Raw genomic sequence first — 20,295 nt, forward strand, 5'->3', positions numbered from 1 at the left:
ATCAGAATCTCTGAGCAGGAGCCTGAAAGTATCCATTGACATGGCTCTACAAGTGCTCCTGATAGTCACCCTTCAACAACTACTTTCGTGGTCGAAGATTAAAGTTCTTGTTAAAACACAAATACCTTAGGAAGGATGGGACTTTGAAACTCTTACTAATTATAAACATCTTAGTAAAACTGAATTTGTCAGGTTTATTGAAAGCAGATTTTGATGAAGATATAGGGAAAGAAGATGAAGATCTTGGTACCTGAAGAAGGTATGGCGAGTGATTAAAAAAAAAGAATGAAACAGCCATAAAAAGTAGGTATTGGAGGTCCTAGAGACTGACTAACTGCCAGCCTCCTCATTTTGCATAGGTTAGCCCCTGGCACTGCAAGGGTGCTTCTACCAACTCCAAAGAATAATTAGGTGCTGTCGGGGAATAAAGTTTAAAAGTTAAATTGCTCACGTTCTAACAACAGCTGAATAGTCAATGCAGCAGAAAGCAGCCATTTCATTAGCGCCTTTTGCAAGACCAGTAAGTGGTTCATTCCCAATTAAGCTGCACTTACGCAGATTTGCCTTAGACTTATACCTCCAAGGCCACACTTCCCACTTGCCTTAATTTTCTCCAGGATTTCACTGACTGGTCTTCAAATCTCTGCCTCTGATGCGTTCTCATTCCACCGAGGCGGGTCAGCTCAGAGGGGAAAGAGGCAACTCCTGCTACAAAAACTATTTTTCAAATGGAACGCATTTTAACTTCTCACCTGCTAGGTTCCAAAGCTAGCTCACTCTTTTGAAGAATGAGGGGAGAAATAGGTAAGTTTTCTAATGCCTGAATTGGAGGTCACAGGAGCTTTTCATTGGAGAATAATGGTTGCCTCAGAACTGGTGTGGGGTCCCCTTGAAGACTCAAGAAATGCTACAGAAGCTCTGCGTGTGTGTCAGGGGACAGAAAATAGTTTGGGCAGCTGTAATTCATGCTGGCGCTGTTCCGTATTCAGAAACTTAATTCATTTTCTCCTCTTCAGTTTACCAAAGACTGAGGAGGAGGGCTTTTCTTCCAGAGTTGTTATAAAACTGAGTCACTTAAATATAAAAAGACAGAGGAGAAGGCTAATTGTTTCATAGAGTGTGTTCTTAAAAGGAATTGGAGTATAAGAATAGGAAAAGGTCAGGTGGAAAGAGAGTGCACAATTAAGTAAGGAATTAATCAGTTCTATTCAAACTCTCCCCTTCCACTTCCTGGTATAGACTGGGAAGTGACTTGTGTTAATGGAGTTAGTTAATAAAGGCAAGATCAGTGGGAAAGTCAGAGAATCATTAAGTAGGGCTATTGCTGTGTTATTTTAAGAAGATACAATCTTCACCTGAGTTCAGGTGGGTAATGCACGTATGTACCTGACTGACACGAGGGGCATGGGGTCCAGAACACCACACTCGAGCTACTCACATTGCAGAAGACTCCTTCCTCTGTCTTCTCTGAACACCTGGAGTATTCATGCTGGCTCACTCCCCTTGTGGTCTCTCTTTTCTAGGCTGGGTCTACACCTACTCCACAAACACTGCATAACCTGAATGTAGGCTCTACATAAGCCTGCGCTGAACGAATGAGCAATTCTGTTCAGTCTCTTTGAGCAATCACTTCTGTGAGAGCCTCGCACAAATAAAACACTCTGGGAAACCTAACATTTTGCTGATGATCTGACAGAGTGGTCTAGAATGGTAGTACTGAAAATGAACTCCTATGTCACTGGGACCATTTACAGATGAGAAATCTGAGGCCCACGAGGCTAAGATAATAATGCTGACACAGAAACTTAATGTACAACCTAAAATAGAATGAACGTTTCCTAGTTAGTTACCTATGTTATCATTTACTCACAACAACTTCCTGAGCAGGATAGAATAATTATTGCCATTTTTATAAGTTAATAACTGTGGCTCAGAGTGGCTAAGTAAGTTTTTAAAAGCAGCTAGGAAGTGGCCGTGCCACAACTTGAACCTCAGGCTGTTTGAATCCAAAGAGTATTATTTTCCTTATTCGTAGGTTTCTCAAAGCTGGCTGACGTTCAAAAGCACCGGAGAGGGTAAAGCTGGCTTTGGAAACACTGTCCTCTACTGCACAGCCCCGCAGGATCCTGCCTGAGGAGGCGTTTGGAGAGCCAGACTGGGTTTGCATAAAGACACATCAGCTACTGGGCCTACTCCCTTCCACCCATCCTTTTGTTTCATGCTGTGAATCCTAATTTATCTGGTCTTAGACCCGGAGCCCATCGTCTACCTTCCATCTCTAGAACTATTTCCAGTCATTCTCGTCTGAACCCTAACCCCAGGCAACCACTGATCTGCTTTCTCTCTATGGATTTCTCATTTCTTCAAATTTAATATAAACGAAATCCTAGAATATTCTGGCCTTTTTCGCTTAGCCTAATTTTTTTGAGGTTCATTCATCTTGTAGTGTGTTTTAGTGGTTTGTCCCTTTCATTACTGACTGGTGATCTGCTGTGTCCGTGTACTTCAGGGAAGACAGCCCAAACTCTAGCTCTGCATAGAAAGCTTTCATAAGTCGGTTGCTACCTATTTATCTATCTCCTTCTACTTTTATCCTCCCACCTGCCCCGGCCTGACATTTACTCTAGCAAGACTGAACTACTTGCAGTTTCCAAATGTCCTTTCACATTCCTTTCCAATGTGCCTTTTCTAATAATAGAAATTTAATATAGGGAATATAATAAAGCTCTATCTGCTTTGAACACCCCTATCCTACATTTGCCCAACCTTGATCCTAACCTGCACACTTCTTTACTTGATTCATTTCTTTCTTTCTTCTTTTTTTGTCAAAACTCAACTCAGAAGCTACCTGCTCTAAGAAAGCTTCCCTGACACACAGCCATCCCACCTAAACCCTGGCCTGCCAGAAAATTGATGGGTACCCCAGTGGTCTGTAGCTTCCTCTTCATATTGCGTCATATTACAATCATTCCCTAAGCTTGTCAGATGATAAGATCATTGAAAGAAGGAACCATATCTCTCTGTCCTTAGCATCTAGGACAGTATGGCACATGGTGGGAATTTAACGTATTTGAAAATATAAAAATCCTATCCATGGCTTTTCTGTCTTGTGGCTAAGCATTCTAAATGCTCCTGAACTAGATGCGGGAAGAGTCTGAGCACTACTGACAAGTGAAAAAGGGAAACTCCAGGACATTATTTCCAAATGCAGTTGTTCTGTGTCATATTGGTGGGCTAGCGTTACTACAACCCACATGACAAATTATTTGTAGGCACTTCAGGGATTAGATTTTTTCATGGGCTATTTCCTATTTTATTTGTAGTGACAACTAAACTTAAAGAAACGTTGGGTATTACTTAATTCAATTGTTTTGTTTCAGTCATAGGTATTTCTGAGGTCCAGAGAATGGAGTGACTCTGAAATTCACACACTGTGTGACTGAACAGGTGTTGGAAACTGGCTTCTGTGGATTGTTCTTTCCCCAACAATATGATGTCCCCCCTTTTTAAAAGATGGAAACAAAGATCGTAGGTTCTAGGATGAGGGAAGGAGCTCCAAAGTCGGACTGCCTGTGTGTCCTAGCTCTGCCACTTACACGCTGTGAGAACATGTACAAGATGCTTCACCTCTCTGTTAGCTCGGCTTCCCCATCCATCCACTGTGGATACTTAACTATGCCTCCCGTGCCAGTGATTTAGCTATTGTCTCTTGGTTTCAAATCCATCCTTCTGTACTCTGCCTTGAGATGTCGGGGCTGGGCCATGACTCCTTTGCTATCTGTCCCCTGTTAGGATCAACTTGTAGGGGCCACTGGAGAGAGACTGAGAGACTTGGAAGGAAAAGAAGGGACACATCCTTGCTTTTACTTTCTATTCTTGTCAGCCTCACACTAGCAATACTCTTCACCCTAATAGTAGTGGTTCATTCTAGTAGCAAGATAAATATATTTATTTAGGTTTTTCCAGCACAGGCAGAAACAGCCTCCTTGACCCTCCTCAGAAATACCAGCACCAGCCAAGCAGTGTCCCCCTGCTCAGAAGTCTCGGGTGTTAGCTCCACAGGGATGCTCCTTCAGGCTTCTAAATTTTAATAATTGTAAACTCGTCCATCTGTTCCCTTAGGCTTGGTGGTAGAAGGTGCTTCTGGTAGTTACTACCTCCCTGTTCCCTTTCTGTCTTTTCAGTTCATCAATACCTAGTTAGCAATTCTTCTTATTAAATTCTCTCTGTTAAAATACATGATGTGGTTTCTGTCTCCTAACTGGACCCTGACTGATGTGTCTTCATAGGGTTGTTGTGAACCTTAAAATAGTTGTCCAAGGAAAGGGCTTAACAGGGCCTGGCACATTGAAAGGGCTCAGAAAATGCTAACTATTGGTGTTACTGATTAACTGTTCCATTGCTTAAGAAGAGTGTCTTCTGTGTATCTGTTATGAATATTTCCTTGTATTCATTTTCTTCCTCAAGAACAATAGAGGAAAGGCTAATAACATAGGCTTCATGCTTTTGTTTTAGGTTTTTCTCTATTCATGCATCCTTTGGGAATTGTTTCAAGTTTCATGGGAGGCATAGCAATCTTGGTCCCCAGATCAGCTTTATGGGGGTCACTCAGTCCTCACACAGCAACTCTCATGCCGCTATCTAGTTAACTACTGAGAAAAAAATTCTCTAAAGGAAGTCTTTTGCCTGTGAGTCATCAACACCAATTTCCAAAATAGAGAACCGAACAGAGAGCTGAGCATATATATAAGGGGAACAACTCACTCTCTTTGACGTTTGATTTTACTGAATTCAATCCCAATCAGTATTATGGTTTTCAGATGTTCCTCTCTTCCTGAGTTCTTTGCAGTTTGTTTACTGTCTCTGTTTTAAATTTCTATTTCACGTATTTTCTGCTAAACATCCCAATACATTCCTCTGCTTATACACAGACAGTTTCTTCGCATTATTTCAGATGCTCCTCTGAGAAACTCTAGATTTTAAATGAGAACTCTAGATTTTATTTCTCTGTTCAGTGATCCCAAGGGATTGTCCCCCGAATCCCTTGCTGTGTAAATGGTCAATATGTCCTACTTATTCTTAAACCAAATTGTAGGGGGAAAAAAGAATATATATGTGATTATTGGTCTCCTGGGACACACTAGAAATTATCTTTTGTGTTATGGAACCATGGGAAAATTGACATTGGGGGTTTTGATTCTGCCTCTAGGTGTCATTGTTTATGAGACTGTTTTGGGTTACTGAGATATGTGAGTTGATTCTGCCCTTATTTTTTGGTCAACATACTATCATTTTAGCTAGAGACCAAGAGTTGAAGATGCTCTGTATGTGTGAGTGCACGTGTGTGAGAGAGAGAGAGATGGAGAGAAAGAGAGCGAGAGGGAGTGAGCACGTGTGTGCATGTTTGGGATTAAAGGTGGGGCTGAGAGGAGGAGTCAATGACTGACAACAGCAATAATTGCCCTGTGCTTAATTCAGGGAGCCTGCTTTGGCCATATTTAGTAGGCAAAAGAGGCTGATTTAGTGGCATCAGTAACTATGCTGGTGAGGCCCTTTGAAATGTTACATGTAAACAGGCTCATCATACTTTGGCCAGCTTTAAGAGGTCCACCCATAGCTATGAATTCCAGAAATTTTATTATGGAGGAAAATAGAATTGTTTTTCCTACTTCTGTTTCAAATATGTCCCCACAATTGAGCTAAATCTAAATGAAAAGAATATTAAGAAAGGAGAACAACTTGAACTAAATCAAGCCAACCCAAAGAAAACATTGTCTCCACCATCAAGGTTTCTATTCCTTGAGGAATGGCAATATATAAATACAGATTTAGTTAGAGAAAGAGAAAGTTCTGGTGAAGTGCTCTCCCTTCTCTTTTGTTACAGAATGAAATTTATCAACAACGGCCCTCACAGAGTCTTTCTTGTACTCTTTATACAGAGAAAATATTTTATAGTCATGGAAATGGGAGACAGACAAAAAAGATAATTCATAGTCCTTAAATGTCTTCTTTTCTCTTTTAGTCTCCTTTGGGAAGAGGCCTTCTCTTAGGATTTTTCCCTTTTATTTCCTACACATTAATGGATCTTCCTTCATTGTCCAGCCATGTGCTGTTTTGGTTCTTTTTATAAGCTTGCTAATTTACTCCCACTGTCTGTTGCTATTTAATTATCCAACTACCTCACAATTAAAACCCATTCCAACTGCTGAAGAATTGCTGTCTGGCACTTACTTAGCTCTTTCCTTACGTATATATTACATACAATTAACCTCTCGGGCTTTCTTGATATATATTTTTTTAATTCCCTAGGTTCCCAATACTAATTGGTGACAGTGGAAAAAAAATTGTAGCTAAATCGTTAGTGAATGATATTTCAAAGATTCAATATAATCAGGAAAGAAGAAAGAGATTTAGGAAACTAAAATTCAAACAGCCTGGTCACCATTCAGGGAGAACTGACTGGTAATTGTTATACTAGTAAAACTTTAAGTGTCTTGCTATTACATAATGGAAGAATGAACTCTGAGATCATAATTATTTAAAATATTAGAAATTTGCTTTTTTCTTGACATTACGTGCCGGTGCAGTTGAAGTCTGGTGACATTCTGCCTTTGAACTGGTTTACATCCTCAATATCTCCGACGTGTCACAGTGATTGCTATCATCCATCCGAAAGCTTGATGATATTTTCACTGGAGCCCATCTGTGAACCATTGTATCAGATGGGAAGGTCACAACTGAGCAACATGTTAAATTAGATTTGCATAAAACATTCCATCTTGTCCAGGTTGAGCTCCCAGTCCTTACTTGTTTTCATCTTATCTGTCCTGGTTTCAGCATCATTTCTACAGAATATCATTTGGTCACATCTGAGCAGATGGCGCATCTTCAGATCTGCTGCTGATCAACACTCAGCGAGTTGAGTGTTCCTCCCAAGGATTGTACTATTCCCTCAGACCATTGCTGAGGTGGAGAGTTCTCTGCCCCTCACATCCTCCCCTGGAAAAAAAGAAAAAGCCTAGTATTCCAAATATCTGATATCGAAGAAGTTCCCATCCTGGTTGGCATTTAGCAGACTGGGGCAGAAAATAACCAGCAGACTGTGTTCTTGCGGAGGCTGGTGGAGAAGTCTCTTCTCCATTCTTGCCTGAGTCCTCGGGAGGAGACCCTCAATGGTTTTCTCCAAATTAAGATCCTTTTCCTTAGACTAATTCTTGTTTCAAGAAAAGGATCTGCTGCTCTCCAAGCTGAAGAGAGACTATTGAGTGCTGTAAATTATGAGGTTGAAATAAAAGCTCTGATTTTCTTATTTAGTGGTTAAAAAGAGTGCGATTTAAATATTTCTCTAAATGGTGTGCAGAGGAAAGTCTAATGTATTTCTAGAATTGTCATTTGTCCTGTGCCAGTGACATTTTCCAATGATGACCACATTTTCAGTATGCAAATGTTGTATAAATGTGCCTTTCTTTTGTCATTTACTGCATGAAAACAATTTGTATTTTTTAGGAGATAAAATGGAGTGTCATGCATGGAAACTTCCACACCTTTTTTCTCATAGAAACTTTTTTGTGGTGGAACGTCAACGGTTTTAGCAGTTAGAGGAGGCATTCAGAAATGAGGAAGAATGAAGGATAGCTAAATAAAATGATATGAGTTTGTTAGAAATGGAATTTTAAAGATTCCAGAGTCAACTTAACTCATTCCTCTTGGACTATAATATAAATATTATACAATTAGATACTTTTCTTTAAGGATTGACATTTATAAAGATGAAATCTGAAAAGATGTTTGTTACATTTCAAAAGGAATTGTTGAAAACTTATTCCCAAAGAAAAATTACTAAACCCCTTTTCCGTACATATAGAAATAATTGTTTTTCTACAATCTACTTCCTATGCTCAAGTATTTATTGTAATAAACATTTATTCCAATGATGATTTCAGAGACTTAGAACAACAGGGTTTCACACTGACATGACTTTTTCAGTAAACTTGAGGTAACAGCCTTTGAATTTTGAGAGATCAGAGGGAGAAGACACCAAGAAACTTGTAAGAAATATATTTTCTTGTCTACTATTGTAATTTATAAATTCTGAGCACTGTATAAAAATCAAATTTTTTAATTTCCTTTGCTTTTGAAGATATCGTTTACATTTTTTTGCCTTTTTCCTGTAACCACAAAGCCTATGTTGAGATATATTAATATGGTTTATTCTGTTTTATAAGACATGTGCTTACATCTTTCTTTTCCTCCTCTATAGCACCGCCTAAACATTACTAATCTAGTTACTGGATTTTTAAATAAAAATATTTGAATACCAGGTTTTCCATCTTCTTTTTCTTAACCAAATTAACACTTCTTGGTAGCTGTTCCACAGAGGGTTTAGAAACCTCCTTCTCCAAGATGTGTATTTCAAATTCATCACCTTAGTATTCATTCTTCATATTTTATGCTGTGGCTTTTGTGAACTAGTCATTCTTCTACTGAATATCTTTTCTTAATTTTGAAGTCACTGAATAGTATTTTATGTATCTCAAGGCCCCTGCTGCATTCTTTCTTCAAGATTCCCTATACATAATGCAATATCTTATTCAGATGTCTGCAATTTCTTATTCATTAATAGCAGCAGCCACTCTTTAAATTATGATTCACAAAGTGGAGGGGCATTGATCCCTGGAATATAGTGTGGGGGAGAGTGTGTATTTGTGTGTGTGTGTGCAGATGAAGTGGGTTGTGTATTTTGAAAAATCATATTCAATATACCTATTCTATTTTATTCATAATATAAATTATAAAAAATAATGGCAAATAAAATCTTAGCAGATGAGGATATTCAAAAGACAGAGTAGAAAGTACTGGAGGATATGGCTAAAAAAGAATAAATAACTTGCTTTGGGGCAAAAAGTCAATTATTAGCTGAAATGGAGGTAATGGCTAATGTGAACTGCATGTTGTTATTTTATGACACTAAGTTGTTACCTTCACAACTGCCATAAATATAATATATTTATAAATATGTATCTGTAAGCATGTCATTGGGGAAACTGAAATATGTTACAAATGAGTTAGGCTGTCATATCTATTCCGTGACTATGGGAAGAATTAATTCTCAATATGCAGATTTTTTATTTCTCTTGGCTAACATCATATTCCTGGGTCATCTTAAACTCACTACTGTGTATTCAGAGAATGTAAATCAAAGTTACTAAGAAGAACACAGTAGGAAGATAAATCTTTAAGAAGTCAGAAAAAAAAAATCATTTGATCACTCAAAAGTAAAAAAGAAAACACTATTTAAATTTATGTACTCATACTACTTTTCCAAAATATTAGAGAGAAGAATTTTCAATCAAATTTTGCTGGCTCTCGCTTTTATACAAGAATTGACTCTTAGAGCCCATTGCATCTTTTCCTTCGCAGAGACCTCATTTAGGGTTTTTACACTTCTAAGCATCATTAGCCACCACTGATCTGAGGTCGTAGGGAGAAGTGATGAGGGCTGGAACTTAAATGTTGTTAGTAAGAGGCTATAGTAAAACAAAACAAAACAAGCAAACTTCCTTGAGGGAAATATTTGAAAGGATTTATGAAGTTGCTATTTTGAATTATCTTTGATTTCTGTCCACCACCCTACTACATTACCATAATACATGAAAGAAATTCAGCACTGAGTTTCCTAGAAAGAAAAAAATATACTTTTAAATTTATAGTTTAAGACCAAATTTCAGACAAATGATTGTATTTATTATACTTAATATTTATTTCTGGATATAGATGATTTAAATCTAAATGAAAGATTATTTTACTGACACTTATACAGAAATATACATTTATACAGAAATACATACAAGTAAATATATCAAACGTGTATATTTAGATAAATTTTATATACAATATATGTAAATATATTCTTGATTTTTTGGCTTGATTTGGCCTTTTGCAGAAATATGTGTATTTCTAAGTAATATGATTCTACATTCACTTGGTTGTCCCATTGGAAATTTACCCAGAAGTAATTTTATTTTATTTTTATTTTTACTTTTATTTGTTTTTTTTAAGATTGGCCCTGAGCTAATATTTGTTGCCAATCTTCCTCTTTTCCTTTTTTTTTTTTATCTCTCCAAAGCCCCAGTACATAGCTATATATCCTAGTTGTAAGTCATTCTAGTTCTTCCGTGTGGGATGCCCCCACAGCATGGCTTGATGAGCCATGTGGATCCATGCCCAGGATCCAAACCTGCAAACCCCAGGCCACTGAAGGGGAGCACGTGAACTTAGCCACTCAGCCACGGGGCTGGCCCCTAGAAGTAATTTTAAAATGTGTTTCTTTAAAATCATAGTAAAAAGAGTTTAGCAGGAACACATCTTTCACATTAAGTTAAATTATTTCCTACTCTATCCTTTAGGGAGCCGTCTTCTCAAAGAATATAATGACTAATGCATGAGCAAATGGTGATCGTTGGGACATACCAACTTTATTAGTTAGTCAAATGGAAATAATAGAAGAAATAACTGTTTTAAAAGATTAGATATACAGACCTCTATAACTGACACATTCAGCTTTCTCACCATAAAGATTGGCCAATTGTATGATGTTAAATATTACCAGAAAAGGAAATATTTTTAGTATAATCTTGAATGAAAAAGGAGAAGCAGGAAAGAAACGGACAGCCTGGGTTTTAGGTTTAGAAAAACGTCTCCTCTGTGACATTTCAAGGACGTTTTTCTTTTGCTCTAAGTATTTTGATAAATACAAATAAAAACAGTAATTACTTATTCATGAAATAAATCAGCTCTCTCCTCTGCAACGTGAGTCAATGAGCTGGCAGGTGGTTTAGCTCCCGTGGAGGAGCTGCATTTTAGGGGCCTCCAGTGTTCTCTGCTCCATAAGGGCATTCAGGCTGGAAGAGGGGTTCCTATTGCCCCTTTATTGAGAAACAGCCAATCATTTGGGCACTGAACCCTCCAGCTTGCTCTCAGCGCTGAGGCTGCTTCACAAGTACAGCTGTGAGCTGGAAGCTTATCCATGGGGGCCCATAGGAACTCTTGGCTTTCAGACATTGTCCAAGGGGAAGGGGCTGTAGACTAAAACCCAGCCAGGAACTTTAGAACCTGCCTCTTCCTGGGATCATATCTCAGTGGACATTGCTCTTTTCAAATTAAATGAAGGGTAATCAATTGGACCCTCAAGGCTGGAGACACAGGCTGACAAATTTCTTTTTTAAACAAGAATTGAGTTACAGTGGAAATGCTCTGCCCTCCCTCAGCCCCTTCTACAAGGCCATGCTCCATCCCCAGCCCCTGAGGAAAGGGAATTAGTTAAGCAGTCAAGTTTTGTATCACACAATCTCATCCTGTCAGCCATAGCTGATGAACAGTCATTCCACGTGAACCCGGCCAATCCTTAGGCTGGTCAGTCACCTCTGATGTTACCTGGGGTACACAAGTACACACACACACACACACACACACACGCACACACACATATACAATAAACTAAATTAGTTCTAAGAAACTCTTTTGTGAATTTAAACCAAGGAATACTCAGGCAAGGAGCCTGTTAGCAACAGAAACTGAGGCTAAATTGTCTTGTATTGGGACAGGCAGGTGAAATTACGCCGAATGTGTTAGTTTTCTATTGTTGTTGTAACAAATTGTAAAAAACTTGGTGGCTTAAAACAACACACATTTATTCTCACATAGTTTAAAGGTCAGAAGTTCAAAATGGGTTTCACTGGTCCAAAACCAAGTGTCCTCAGAACCGGAGCTTTCTCCAGGGGAGAATCTGCTGCCTTGCCTTTTCCAGATTCCAGAACTACATCCCTGGCATTCCTTAGTTCATTGCTCCTTCTGCCATCTTTGAAGCCAGCACTGTAGTAGCTTCACGTCTCTCTCTGTTTCCCTGGTCAAATCACCTTCTGTCTCTCTGACCTCCTGCCTCCCTCTTATAAAGATCCCTATGATTCTATTGGGCCCACCCGGATATTCTAGGATAATCTCTCCACCTCAAGATCCTCAGCCTAATCACGTCTGCAAAGTCTCTTTGTCATATAAAGTAACATTCTGGGTTCTGGGAATTACGACTTGGTCATCATGTGGGGTCATTATGCAGTCTATTACCCTAGGTAATATGCACAGCCAGGTTATAAGGGAGCCAAAATTATGAGTAAGCAGAATGTATGAACCATAAGACACACATGGAGCAGAAAGGAAGGAGAGCAGCTGTGTCACGGGGAACGCAGGGCTGGCCTACAGTGAAGATTCCTCAGTTCTTGTGGCTATGTTCTTGATAGCTGTAGAAACACACTCCAGTTCTTGTTTCTGAGACATGAAGATCAGCTTTATATATATATGTGAATATCCTGAAAATACACTGCTGCTGCTGGAGGTAACTTGAGCTTGTCTCTGATACTTGTAAGCAAAAGGGCCTGGCTGGAGGAAGAGGCATATTTGCGATACTTTCCCTAAAAAGTGGGTGGCAGAGAAGGAAATATTTGCTAATTGTCTAGGCATATGATTGAATAACTATTTTATTAGTCTTATAAGAAACTTGGTGATCTTTTTCCTTTTGAGTTTTAAATGGTCACAGCTATAATTTAATGAGAAGAGCCCTGGCTGTGGCAAAGAAAACTTGTCATCACCAAGACTTAGGTTCTTAGTAGCGGTGAGACTTGGGAAAAGTCCACTGGCCCAAAGGTGTTTCATGTTTTTCTTGTAGGTGTAATGGGGATAATGATACCTTTCTTTCCAGAATGTGGTGTGAATTACATGTTGATGAACACAAAAGCCCTTTGAAGCCATAAAGAGCTGCTGCTCTTTATTATAACTGACATAGATGCCTGATGATGGATTTCTCATACTCTCATAGTATAGAAAGATCCCCCAGAATATTATACACAGTTTTGATAAATAACAAGTATGTGGTGCTGTTGAGATACTGCAATTTTACAAAAGAAGTAAATTTTGTGGACAGACCAACTTAGAAATCAGAATAGGAGAGAAAGTGATAAAAAACATAAATGGCAGAGGTCAATTTGATTTATGGTATGTGATCATTTGCCAGAAAATTGTATATGACACAGGTAGATGGGAAAGGCCTGTGCCCAGGTGACTAGCTTAAGGTTATTTTACTGGGGGCTCAAATAATGGTTAACGCCAGTTGTCTCTTGTGAGAAAGTTGGAGGTTACTTAAGTTATGATTTTATATCAAATAAAATACCTACGTTCCCATGGCTCTTATTTGCCTATATTTTGAACTTCAAAAGAGAATGAGAAACATCAAGGAAGTAAGATAAATGTGCCTTATCCAAACTGGGAAGGAGAGAAACACTTGAAAATGAATGGGACAATCCTGTTCAATTCTAAGAGAAACAAAAAAGCATTTGTCTTTCTCTGTTTGACAAAGTAGACATTCAAGGTTTTGTCTGTAAGCATGAAGACACAGAAGTATAGTCACCAGTCAAAATGGGGCTTAACACATAAAATCTGTGATGAAAATTCCAGAATTTACATGAAAACTCCTGACATAATCTTGGCATTGAACAAAACGTCCAGCTGAGTGCAGGCAGCTCTCAGGAAAGTTTGACAGAAGCAAAGCCATGATTCCCTTATTCTTAGAGCAGTCATAACAGCCAAAGTTTACCTCCCAGGAGAACAGTCTTCACTGTACTGATGCTAACGCCATCTCAGGGTGGAAACCTATTTTGAGAGCTGTGGAACTCTGCTTTATATAAATTGCCTATCTTTTCAAATACTAAGAATGGAGCACTCACTGAAAAATCACTCAAATATCCTGTCTTTTAAAAATTGTTGTTGTTTTCACAAAAAGGTATAAAATACAAAGTATCTTAGGAAAAGGCATGGTCCCTCAATGTTTGCATGGGTCCCTCAATGTTTGCATGGATGTGTCCCTCCAAATTCCTATGTTGAAGTGCTAACCCCCAGTGTGGCTGCATTTGGAAATGGGGCCTCTAAGGAAGTATTTAAGTTTTAGTGAGGTCATAAGGGTGGTGCCCCCATCCCATAGGACTAGTGTCCTTATAAGAAGAGATCCTGGAGCGCTTGGTTTCTCTCTCTCTCTCTCTGCATGGACATACAAAAGAGGTCTTGCGAGCACACAGTGAAAAGGCGGCCATCTGTAATCCACAGAGAGAGATCTGAACAGATGCTAATCCTGCTGACACCTTGATCTTGGACTTCCAGCTTCCAGAACTGTGGGAAGATACCTTTCTGCTGTTTAAGCCACTCAGTCTAGGGTATTTTGTTACAGCTGCCCGAGCAGACTACAACGGAGGGCACCTAATTTGCTCCCTAGAAGACGACACAGTGTCAGGTACATACCTTTGAAGCTGACTTTAAGCTGGAAGTCTTAATCTATCCCATTTTATTTTTGCCTGTTAATAGTAGAATCTACAGAGGATTTATTGACTTAAAATAGATGAAAATCTTATGGTGAACAGCAGAGATGTTGCAAAATGTCATCCATGTTTTGTTTGCTCATGATTTATTTATGCTTGAAATTTTACATAGTTATTTTCTGACCCATTTTTCTCATCAAGGAAACAGGAAGAAGAGGTACCTTTGAAACATGCCAGATCTCCTACAGAAAATTCATGTGAAATGTCTAAGAAATGAGTGAGGGGAAGCTGGGAAATTCTGTCTCAGTCGAGATCTTTCAGGGAACAGAGACATCGTTGTATGACCTCCAGTCACCCAGACGATGTTTGTATATTGTATGGGAGGTAAAGAAGCGTGCAAAGCTTTGTAACAAACAAGCCTCCTGGAGAACTGGAGCATTGTTCAGAATCGCTCAGTAGCTCTGAGAATCTGTTATTCTTGTGCCTGAGATCTTCCTCTGCATCTCTGTTCCGGCTCTCCTACAGCTCATGCATACCTCCTTCTCTTTAAGAGTCTTTTCTGCTCTTGTCTTCCTCGTCCGTGTGAATGTCTCTATTTGCTTGTATCTTGACTTCCCGAGAAAAGATCCTTTTAGGAGGGTTTGTCCAGTGTACACCTCTCCTGCTGGGTAGAGTGCTTGTGCTGGGCCACGTGATAGACCACTGGCCTCCATCATGGCAAGCTCTGGGACGGGGTGGAATTGATTGTGGCCAGACTTGCTTGTCTACGTGACCCAAATCGTGGCCATCAAATTGACATGGTTAGATATTCAAGGTTTGTTGTTAAATGGACATAAATGTGTAGATGAGAAGAAAATCATGGAAATACATACATGCCAAGATGTGTCTTTGACATCTCAATAAAAATCATGCCTATATAGCCCTCCACTTGGGGGTTCTGTACTCTTCATTATTGATTTTTGCTCTTAATATCATAAATATTTCTTTCTTTCTATGTTTCCCATTTCATCTACTTCCCTCTTATCTCTGACAGCACAGCTGGGCATGGCCTGTTTCATTCTAGTATGACCAGCAGATTGGAGAGGACCTGGGGCAGGAGCCAGTGTTGGGTCAGGCACAGGCCTGGAGAGGGGAGAAAGGGATGGGGGTGCAGGTGCCAGAAGCAAGTCGATTCCCGGCAAGCTGAGCAAAATCTCTTGGTCCCATACCAGAAATCTGTTGGTTGCTTAATAACTAAATAGGGTTCCATCTCAAATTAGCTATGTGACCTTGGGCAGTACCCAACCTCATCAAGCTCAGATGAGGAGTCTGGATTTTATTCTAAGTATATTAGGAAGTCAGAGGGGAAGCTTAAGCAGAAAAGTAACATGATATGAATTATGCTTAGAAAATCACCAAGGCTGCAGGGTGAGCAGTGGCTTGAAGGTAGAAAAAGGGGAAGCAGGGACAACAGCTAGAAGGCCAGTGCTTCTGGGAGGAGATCTGTCTGGGGAAGGCAACACTTCAGGCCCATGGACAAATGATGATGGCTAGGAGCCCAGGTGGGTGGGCAGGTGGAAATATGGCAATCTAGATGGAGAGAAGAAGATAGATTTGAGATATACTTTGGGGGTAGAAGCAAAGAGATTTTGCATGGATTAGAATAACAAGAGCCACAAAACAACAACAACAACGTAACAACTTCTCAATTGTGCAGGAGGGCTCTGGGCAATCCATGTTGTTGGAGAATTCTGTCTTTTCATTATCTTTCCCTTTCTCTACCCCCTTTGCCATCACGGCCCCCATGCAGTCCCTAGTGGCTGAGAAGCCTTCCAGCAGCATCGCATGCTTAGATACTTTCTAAACACACTTTCTATAATCACATCTTATATCTTAAAGTCTCCCTTGGCCTTATGGAGTGACTCACTTTTTTTCGAAAAGGTATTTTCCCCTAGATAGGAATGATTTCAGGTACAATGTTCCCAAGAAATACAACATCTGCATTTTAACATGGAATAATTCCCGTTGGAAGGTCAACTATGGTGGCTAAGTCACTAGGAACTTTATTTGAGTGTGGGAGGACCCCAGAATGATACTACTTTATTTAAACTTCTGACTTTTACTCAAAGGAGTTCCAGCCTGGCATTGGGTATTTCTCTTCTGTGAATTCTGTACATAAGAATTTGTTTGCGGAGCTTTTAAAAATACATTCACCTGAAAACACCTACATGCTCACCTTCATGCTTGCTCCCCGCTCCTGAATCAAACTCTCAGGGATGGGCCCAGGCAGCGGTATTTTCACAAGTTCCATAGGTCAGGAGTCAGCAAACTTTTTCCTTAATGGTCCGCATAGCAAATATTTTAGGCTTTCTGAGCTGTGTGGTCTCTACCCCAGCTTCTCAACTCTGTCTTGGTTCCTCAAAATAGGTAACCAAATGAGTGTGGCTGTGTTTCCCTAAATCTTATTTACAAACCAGGCAGTGAGCCAGATGTGGCTCTAGTGTGCTGAGCCCTCCCAAAGGTGATGGCACCACATGGTTCTCCAGCTTCACAAGGTGGCCCTGCTGCTTTGATCTTGGTCTGGGGGATTTGCATCAATCCTTGGTCATCTGTTGAGTCAACAGTTTATTTCTTGAGTGTTTACTGTGTGCCAGACAGTTAGAATACAAATACTGGCTTCTGCCTTGAAGGAGTCACACTTGCTCGAGGGGAAAGACAAAGATAGAGACAATTAACGATGGTAGGATAAGGGTAAGCACCGATTTCTATGGGGAATGCTGGTGGTGAAAGGAGGCTTTCCAGAAAAGTTTACTCGAATTCTCATGTGTCAGCTCAGCCTTGGCCCAAGTTCCCAGCCTCAACTCTGGCATGAGGTAACAGTTTCCTCAGTAGTCCTGGCCTCTGGCTACTGAGCTCCTGCCTCAGTCCCAGGCTGTAGACCTACTGTGTGCCTGGATCACTGAACTGTGCTCTAAGGCTCCCTCTCTCCTTCTGTCATCAGTGGTTTTATGTAATCCCAGTGTCCTCACCGCTCTGCTTGCTCTGATAACACAGTATGCTGCATCTGGAACCATAGAGGTTCCAGCAATTATTCTGGTACTTTGTGTCTAAAGACTGATGCCAGCTTTCCTCGTGCCTAGCTGCCAGGGTGTGAGTTGTCGATTTCCTCTGACGGAATTCCCTCCTGATGTAGGCTTTCTGGACATCGCATATGCAATATCGTGTGTACTCATCTTCTGCCCTGGCTCTTATTAATATTTTACCCCTAAAATTTTCTAAATTTGTCTATTTTTCTTTTCTTCCCATTCTTCTACTCCGTTTTTCAGAACTATTCTATACTCCCGCTACAAGAATAGTTTTGTAGCTGTTGCTTCTTTCTAGAACTGCTCAGCAGAAAGCAGTTTACTTTCTAGAAGTAGTGGTGCCAGTATAGACCTAAATCCCAGTTCACAAGCTTGAGGAATATGGCCCTTCAGTGATTATGTCTGTACTTTCTACTGTTGGTTGTGAATGCTTTAGTACTCTTATAACTCAGTAGTGGGCATTTGTTCTGTCTTCTCTCACGTCCCTTGGTGTCTTTATGAAACTTAGTAACACTACACACAGTATGGCCTCATTAGCTCTGGGTTGAAGCGCATCCAGGAAACAGGCCCCTTTCCTCACTCTTATGGCCTGGAAGTCGTCATGGTGCACTGGCGTGCTGAGCCTGGGGCATTTCCTTTAATGATATTCAGAGGTTGTCTGAGCCGAGTGAAACATAGCTTTGGTGCTGGCTGAAGCATCTTTCCTGACCAAAGTGTCAGTTAATTTCCAGAAAGATTAAACAACCCCTGCATACACAAATGTTCACAACTCACAGGCCATCTGGGGTTCCTGCCTCCTCACATGAGAGACCCCAGATGGATTGTAAATTCATCCCTGTGGGTAATATAGTGCCGTTGCTCCTCAGTCCTCCTGCTTTTCCCTGTGGCATCTGATACTATGGCCATGATGAGGTTAATTTATGTGGCTTGATACACTTTATCATCTGTCACTTGTACAGCTCTTGCTGTGCCATCTGGTGTCTCAGAGGCAGTTTTGGGAAGCAGCATGCATAACAAGGTATCTGCATTTGTGAATTCTTTCAAGCATTTATAGGTAATAGCTAAAAGATATTTTGAGAAGCCAGTGCCCGTCTCTGCTGCGGATCAACACTAACGTGAATAATCTGACATGAGGTTCAAACAAAGCCTGCTATATTTTGCAGGAAAACACATCTGAATTAGTCTGCAATCACCAATATTGATGGAACCTATTTATTTCGAGACCCTGAATATCTCTATCAGGCTGAGAATATCTTACTGGGCTCTTGTGCAAATCAGTAAAAGCAGAGGCAATGGCTTACTATCAAATATGATGGATGATGAGCCAAAACAGCACATATAGGCACAAAAAATTGTTTAAATCAAAAATCCTGCAGAAAAATGCCGAAGTGCCCCTATTATAATGATTTCATATCCATGTCTCATTTTCAGCAATGTTTTAGGACCTCAAGAGAGCACAACAAAACATTCAATAGGTATAACTACAAGAAAGAGATAGGAAATATACTGCGGGGAAGTGGGAATGGTGAAATGATACAGCGTGGGCTGTCCCTTCTGTTGGTCAGTCAGGCTGTAATTTGTGTACTGTGCCTGGCGCCATGGTGAGGGGTAGGGGATTATGAATGTTAGGGCTCTTGATCTTTAGACATTACAGTTTATTTTTGGAGAGCAAGATAATGAGGATATATACATATACATTTTAGTAAATACTCAAGTAGAAAAGAGAAGAAAATCAGAGGGCATTTTGAGATGGACAATTGCAGAGTATGGCAAAATTCTTGGAAGAAGTTAATGTTAAGTCAGATTCTGAAGGAGTGAAGGGCAGCTCTTAAAAGAGAAGCTGGAAAGTGTGCAGGACAATGCATAGGTCAAGAGGCGGAAGTGGACCTCTCCACGCGGGGTATGGCTGGCTGTTGACTTGAGCGAAGCACAGAGGTCCATCGTGTGAGATGGAATTGGCGGAACAGGAAGGAGCCAATTAGTGCAGGTTGTAATATGTTAGGCTGAGATTTTGAAATTTAATTTAATAGGCATCACAGATCCACTATACATTTTCAGGGAGGTAGTAAATGAGAGTGGAATTTGAGGGTTAAATCATTTGAGTAGCATTATGAGTTGGTACTTCTAACATGGTTGGAAAAACAGCAAAGACTCATTCAAGAACCTCTGTAATACTTACAGCTGAATTGCAGTTAAGATGTAATAAGATAGCTCTAGTGCATGGAATATCAAAGCTAAGCCACTATTTAAAAAGCAATTTTTCACCTGAACAATCAGTTTACAAATATCACGAAACCTTATCATTTCCTTCCCATCCTCTGCCTTCCAACCTCTCATTATTTCTCTCTGTATTACAGGGCTAAGAAAACACATGCAACAGATTCTTCTTGTAGAGCCAAAGACCATCTGGAAAGCTGTATTACAAGGAAAGGAATAAAATTAGTAAGTTCTAATAGAAAAGTCAATTGATTAAAAAGCACCCATTGAAAACCTATTCTGTGTAGGACCACCTCTTGGCACTTTCTGACTATAAATTTCTAGAAAGGAAAATCTAGATTCAAGTTTGAATGATGCCCCTCTTTGTGAAGGCCTAGCTGAGCCAGTGCTGTGTTTCTGACAGGGGCAAGAACAAAGACTTTTGTCAGGAAGATAAGGGTTGCTCTTTGCATTGATCCTCAGAAGGTTGGGGAAGTGGCCTGGCCAAGTTCATGTCCATTTTAATCCACTCTGCAACTCTCCCCCAGCTCTTCAAGATCAGAAGTCTGCTGCAGTCATTCAGATGCCCAGTGCCTACTCAGCCCAGGGCCTGGCCGACAGTAGGGGCTCAACGAATGTTTGTAAAGTGAACTATGTGTTTGTTCTGTATGACATCCTGG

This window comes from Equus caballus, chromosome 10 (assembly GCF_041296265.1).
Source record: "Equus caballus isolate H_3958 breed thoroughbred chromosome 10, TB-T2T, whole genome shotgun sequence".
Taxonomy (NCBI): Eukaryota; Metazoa; Chordata; class Mammalia; order Perissodactyla; family Equidae; genus Equus; species Equus caballus.